At 40.8% G+C, this 7179-nt stretch overlaps 1 protein-coding gene across 1 annotated transcript in view; it reads left to right on the top strand.

Annotated features, from left to right (window-relative positions):
• The first annotated feature begins 3548 nt into the window (after positions 1 to 3548).
• Positions 3549 to 7179, top strand: part of LOC105362401 (uncharacterized) — an 84183-nt gene continuing 80552 nt past the window's right edge. Inside the window, exon 1 of the mRNA XM_011499841.1 lies at positions 3549 to 3849. The gene's annotated coding sequence lies outside the window, so the exon portion shown is untranslated. The remainder of the gene's footprint in view (positions 3850 to 7179) is intronic.

Raw genomic sequence — 7179 nt, 5'->3', positions numbered from 1 at the left:
CAAAAACAAACAAACAAACAAAACAAGAACAACGACAACAACAAGTAAAATAAACTAGAAGAAAAAAAATGAAACCAAAGTAAAGGACACGAGTTGTGTGCATAAGAATAATTGGGTGCTTGCGCAACCATACAAACATATACACGAGACTAAAAATTACACGCTCGCACAATGGACACTTTAACGCGGGTAGGAACTGCATCCAGGATTACATAAAACGGATCCCAAACCAGACTGAAAAATAGAGCGAAGCCGCGCACAGTCGGGGATCCTCTCTAGTCCAAGATTTTCCGACTGCCTTGACATGTTCACGAACGCGAGGATGAGAGCTCAACCTCTCCCGCCCCACCCCCCTTCCCCTCACGACCCCTACCACACCGGCGAAGCTTTGAAAATCTGCTCTCTCCGAGGCGAAATTCATTGAGCGGACAGTCAATAAGGCACAATGCACGATGCATCGCTCCCGACACGCTGAAAAGACAGCTTTCACGCTGAGCGACGCTTCTATTCTCTCTCTCTCTCTCTCTCTCTCTCTCTCTCTCTCTCTCGCAGACACTCGCACACTATCTATCTCTATCTCTATCTCTATCTCTATCTCTATCTCTCTCTCTATCTATCTATCTCTATCTCTATCTCTATCTCTATCTCTATCTCTATCGCTATCTCTATCTCTATCGATATCTATTGCTCTCGCTCTCTCTCCTGCTCCCTTGCTCTCGATATTTATGGGCGACCCTCGGTTCAATGAGGCCGGGGGCTAGGATGTCATCGGCGCAATTACCTGTGCCGCTCACGAGCACCTGGTCTGCGCCGGAAACGCGGATAAGATGAGAAAAATGCCACGGATATTTACAAAGGGCGGGGAGCACGAGCGGCACTTTATTAAAAATCCCTTTTGCAATCGGTCGCCAACTCTGTTTCATTTTCTGCGCTGCTCTTATTTACGACGACGGCACTCGATGGCTCGCGACGAATTTGCCTCTCTCGCACTCATGGGGCGCCCTTTTTATTAGTCTTCGAGTTTTCCCTCCTTTATTATGGATTTTATCCAAAGCGCAGGCAAACCGTATCCAATAAGTGGTCCAGTCCACTTTTCCTATTGCCAGTCGATTATCGCGTCTCTACTCGCGCAATTATCTGCAAGGACTATCGGGACATTAATTACAGCGACGTTAATGCGAGAATTATTTGTTAGATGGGTGAAAAAGCAAAAAAAAAAAAAAAAAAACGAAAAAACGAACGAAAACTGTTTACGAAATTCAATCCAATTTTATAAATATTCCTAATCGTAATGAAAGCATCGTTGACTGCATTGACCAACACTTCCTTTCACGTTATTTATCTAGATAAATGACTTTCTTAAAAAATAGTTTATCGATCAAATCGTAATACAATGCATCCTATGATTGTAAATGGTGATAAATGAGGTAAAAATTTTATTATCTTCTTTTTTTTTTTCATCTTTGATTTACGGGAAGAAGTTTTCAAAGAGAGCTGGACGGTAGACGGTAGACCGTAGTGTACTTAAGGTGTGAGCATATGTACTACCTCGGGACAAAGTTATTGGAAAGTGTCCCGTACTTTCTTCTAAATTAATGTAATTTATTGCTTAAAAAGTAGTTGGCTGTGATATTGTTTAGAGTTTGGATACTTTTATTTGAACGGATTACGAGTAGTTTAAATAAATGACACGTGCCTTTATCGTAATTTAAAAAAAAAACAAAAAAAAAACAGATATTATGAGAAGCTTTAACCATAATTACATTATCTGTTCTTTCGGCTCTGAAATTTCATTAAGCAGAACGAGCCTTCGATAGACAACTCGATAAACTAATTAATAACATAATTTTATATTTACAATAAGCCGGCAACTGCAGTTAACCAAGAAAATGGCATTACCTTCAATTAAATGTCAATTAAATTTTAATGCGATGAAAAAGATCCGTGATAAGAGAGAAATATAAAAGATCGACGGAGGAGTAAACAAGACGGGAAAGGAAAATAGAATGGAAAAGTTTAAGGAAAGTAAAATAGCAGGAAGAAAAAGACAAATACAAGTATAAAAACTAATAGCATCACACGAGCGAGAAAGAACACGTTTGAAGAAACGGAGAGGAAATAAAAGAAGACAACGAGGAAGCTGAAATTATAGATAGATAAAATATTGGAAAATATTTGAAAGTTAAAGGTCTTTGTAAGTAATTCGAAAATTTATCCAATTTAAAAGTTATCCAGTAATATTGTATTGTTATTATTATTATTATTATTATTATTATTATTATTATTATTATTATCTCGATTCGTCTCTCTCTCACTCTCTCATTCTCTCTCTCTCTCTCTCTCTCTGTTTTCTTTTTGTTTTTGTTTTGTTTTTTTACTTCGGATCCTACCGAGTTTCGTTGCTCGATTAATAAAAAATCTCGCAAATTAAAGTCATTATTATATAAAGTCTACATATCGCGCAAAAATGATATGTAACAGTTAGAGTCGTAGGAGCGATGTTTTAATAATTACTTTCATTATGCCTCGACGCGCATTAAATTTCTACGAAGTTGTAAAAGCACAATGAGCAAATTTTAATATACTCGATGGCCAAGACTTGGGTCCTTTTTTCCAAGTGAGCTCGTCGGCAATTGGAGTCGTTTAATAGCCCGAGAGAAGTGCGTTGTTAAGCATGTAAAACACGGCAATAATGGCAAAAGGCATTTTAATTGCAGATATTAATATGTTCAAAAGGCGGACGAGTGAAGCTACGTTAAGTAGGACATACTTGGAAGCGGAGTAAACAAAAGATCGTAAGAGGTCCGAGTTGTGCGACGACGGGGCAGGGTCGTGAGGGGCGAGGGGGGTGATGAGCGAGGGACGACGGGTGAATAGCGTGAACCGCGGTGCGAGGGTTGTGTTAGCCCAGGAGGGAGAGGGAGAGGGAACGCTCGTGTGAGGGTGTGCGCGTGTGAGTGGCGGCGAACGAGAAGAGGTAAAGCACTCGGAGCGAAAGAAGGCAAATACGACATTTCAAAAAGCAGCGCATCACCCAAGTATGTACAAAGAAAGCGAGTCAAAAGCAGCAGCAGCAGCAGCAGCAGCAGCAGCAGCAGCAGCAGCAGTAGCCGTACCAGCACCAGCACCAGCACCAACAGCGACGGCAACAGCAGAGTGAAAAGGAGAAGAGGTAGAATAAGAAGAGACGAAGGACAAGGGGAAAGTTGGGCCGAAGAAGGGAAGACTTGGCTGGAGCGGGCGGGAGGGGCAGAGACCCGTGACGAGCGCGCGCGCACCCGGGGTGGCATCCAAGAGATTGCCGCCCGCGCTGCACGACAGCCTCGGTGGTGGGGGTGGATCGCGCCGGGAGGATGGTGGAAAGTCGTCGGTGCTCTCGGTCGGTCCTCAGTCGTGCGCGACGCGCCACATGCGACGGTGGTCCATTCGTAAAGTCGCGCGCCCCACGATAATCGCCCACGTGCTCGGTGGCATTCGCCGAGGGGGAGGCATGACACGTGCGCCCGGGAGGTCTTAGCGCGCTGGCCAACGAGGTCCTCGAGAGAGAAGCTATGAGAGTGGTGGACGGGATCACCTCCAACGTAACCGCCACCGTCGCTTGGCCGCTTATTTATAGAAGCCATAGAGTATCGTCCCGGGAGTGAGCGTCCTCGGGGCTGCTGGACTCGCCCGATTGCAAAGTATAATATCGTCTCTGTCCTTTTGGCTCGGGTACACGATCTTTATCTCTCGGCGACTGGCTGAGGAAGAATGGCAAGCTGGACGAGGGCCGATGCTCTCCGAGTGTCAGCCTAGCTGGTGAACGCCTTCCTTTTATCGTCGAGAGAGTTTCACGGGTCGTCTGAGAAGGTAAATTACTTTTTGCGTTTGCCAGGGGGCGGCTATTCCGTCTGATTGAACTGTTTGTTTTATAAGGGTAGATCGGCGCTTCCTTGGCAAGTTGCTTCTTCTTTTAAAGAGACCTACCTGCTGTCTCCCTTTTCCCCTTTTCCCATTGCCAGACTTGAGTCGAGCTGACGGAGAAAAACTTGGCCTGGAATATTTAATTTCACGAGCTGATGTCGGCGAAATCTTTTACGATTTGGCCATGAAATTTATATTAAGTGCGGTGTGTGGCTTACAATCACACGAGTTTTAAGATTCATTTACTCTTCCTATTAGCCGTTACATCCGCGACGTTACATGACTTTTAATAAATATTGCTCGACTATCGTTCTCACCTGGCGAGCTCAATACTTATCCATTATCCATTGTCGTAATAATAACAATTACCACTGCTATTATTGCCATTGTTGTTATTAAATTTAACGGCATTGTTATAATTATTATATATAATCGTTGATGCTCTTGTTGCTTTTGCAGCAATTCTTATTAATTATTATCATTATCATCGTTATTGTTACCGCTGATATTGGTTTTATTTTCTTTTTCATTTTGTTTTTCATTTATTTTTTTTATTTATTTATTTATTTATTTTTAATAATAACAATAACATTAATCATAATAAATTGCTATTACTACTGTTGTTGTTTTTATTATTATTATTATTATTATTATTATTATTATTATTATTATTATTATTATTATTATTATTATTATTATTATTATTATTATTATTAGTTGTTGCAGTAATGGTAGTATTGTTGCATATCTATACGATGAGAAAATTGATGCGTGTAATGCTTAAAACTGTGTTTCCCGAGTTTCCGCTTAACGAAAATTAACTTAGTAACTCGGAAAACTGTATAAAAAATATCGTTTGCCTACTATGCATTATCCTATTTTAAAGCGTGAAGTATATTAACTGCATTGGGCTCATAATTCTGTCATTTATTGAATTATATTTTAATTATACTTTTTCTTAAACTAAAAAAAAGCGTGATACGTGAATATTACCTCATTCCCTTTCGAAGGTTCATACCTAAAGAGGATTAAACCGAACTTTCACATTAGTGCTCTTAATACTCAGCCATTATTTTATCCAATCAACAATAATTCCTATTTCTTTTAACCCAATTTGGGGGAGAAAAAAAAATCGCAAATTTACAATTTACAATAATGAACGTATATTAAGGCAGCGAAGTTTAAAACAAAAGAATAAATAATGAGGGTAAAAAAGAGTTTTACAATGTAGCGCCAATTCTCTAAAATTTGAAAAGATCTTATGTTAAAAAAGTGTGTTTTACATTTCTGTTGGGGGTGTAAAGAAAAAAATGAAGCTAAACGGGAGAGTACGAGTTAATAAAGACTAAATTTCTTTTAATTTAATAGCGAGTGAATCGAATATTTCAGTTATGAGAACGGCATTTTCTTTTTAAAATAAAAACGTGCTCTTTATTAAATAGAGAGCATTTCTCAGGCTGATGAAACACGTATACGAAATACATTATCCGACGTACAACTAACCAAGAGCGATAAAAATGAAAAAATGGTAGTCTACGTTATAAGAATAAGAAAGTATTTGAAAGGTAGGGAAAATCGCCAGGAAGTTATCATTGAAATAACGAGCGCTTGTATGAATGCCCGAGGATCTAATTTTCGAAGGCCGCCGAAAGCTCCGGCAATTCCACGGGCGAGCACTCGAGGGAAACAGCAATACATTTTCATTTCAGTCGGGGTGAGTTATTCTTCCAATTGAAAAGCACTTGACGAGCATTTATCGTCATAATTGCAAAACCCTTGGCTCTCAATCGGCTTGACCTCCACTGTGCTCTCTCTCTCTCTCTCTCTCTCTCTCTCTCTCTCTCTCTCTCTCTCTCCCGCTCTAGATTCTCGAAGCCAATAATCACAGCTGCGCGGCGCAACATCCCATTAGGCAGCGATAACTTTGTCTTTGAAGTCGATGATTTATCCACAGTTTGATTAAACGATCAATGCTTGTCGGCAACGAGATTAGAATAATGAAATGCGATATATCTCTAGGCACTGTCACGCACGCTCTATTATCATTTAACATGCCCCAAGCTACACGACTACACGGTGATTTAACCCCGCGGTTCGAATATCGTTCTTAATTATTCGAGCGTTCGAAAATCAATATTCCTCGAAAACTTTGAGAACGTGACGGGAGTAAGAGGGTGATGGTTACGAGGCGAGGTCCTTTCCACGTGCGCGATATTTCTCAAATTTTCAAAGCGATCGCCTCGCCCCGATCGTATAAATGAGGAAATTTGCCACTCCAATGGCATCGCTCGATATTATTATGGAATTCAATAATTACGCATCCAAGTATCGAACTTCTGACCCTACCGAACATTGAATTAATACATTGATTAGGCTAAGCAGAACTGCGGTATTATTTATTAAACGGATCTGTGACTGAGGAGAAGAATAATTTATCGCGCCTAATAATTTGTCTTGCATTTATTTCATTTGCCGAAGCTAAGAGATTAAGTTAAAGTGCTTGAGCTAAGCCAAAATCAGCCCTCGAATCACGATGTTTCGGCTTTCTTTGTGCTTCCTAATATTCGGTCCTTGAATGCCACTTGGAGAACAAATTGTAGAAACTTACCGATTTACGGAATATTCAACATTTTTGTCATCATGACACTCCCACTATCAATTATTGTACTATCATCTCCTCTTTTGTATAATTAAGCTTTATCATTCTCATGATAAGACATAAATGAATCTTTATTAAAGAGGGGCTGGGAGGAAGGAGGAGGGGCAGCGCATCAGCACGAATCCAAATAAGAAAATAAGAACGAGATGAACTCAATTCTTCTTTTCATACCGATCCTTTCAATGAAAATACATAATATCGCCTCGGCTATTTTCTCTATGTAGACTGACAAAGGGTCGCGCGCATGTACGCACGCACACAAAAGTATTCGTAAAACTTTAAGCCACGTTGAAGGAACCTACTTTCATTATCGAGGTCCATTTCGAAAACTCGAACGCCAATGTACGACGCGTAGAATACGAAAGCGTTGAGAGAATAAAAGACCTTATCCGCGAGAACTCGGCTTCTCTTCTTCAGCGAGACACGCCAGGTCGTATCCGACCACGTGAACGATCGTTGAGTGGAAAGAAAAGGAAGTCTCGTCAACGCATTAATGGCCGAAAGAGAAGTAGTCGCTCGTGCGCTTAATTAGGCGATCGTACGGCCGGCTTACTAATGAGTGGCCAAAAGTGGTGGCGCAGGCGGGATGAGAGAGAGAGAGAGAGAGAGAGAGAGAG

Source organism: Ceratosolen solmsi, unplaced genomic scaffold (assembly GCF_000503995.2).
Source record: "Ceratosolen solmsi marchali unplaced genomic scaffold, CerSol_1.0 scaffold35, whole genome shotgun sequence".
In the NCBI taxonomy this organism is placed as follows: Eukaryota; Metazoa; Arthropoda; class Insecta; order Hymenoptera; family Agaonidae; genus Ceratosolen; species Ceratosolen solmsi.
This window is presented reverse-complemented; position numbering and strand designations above follow the sequence as displayed.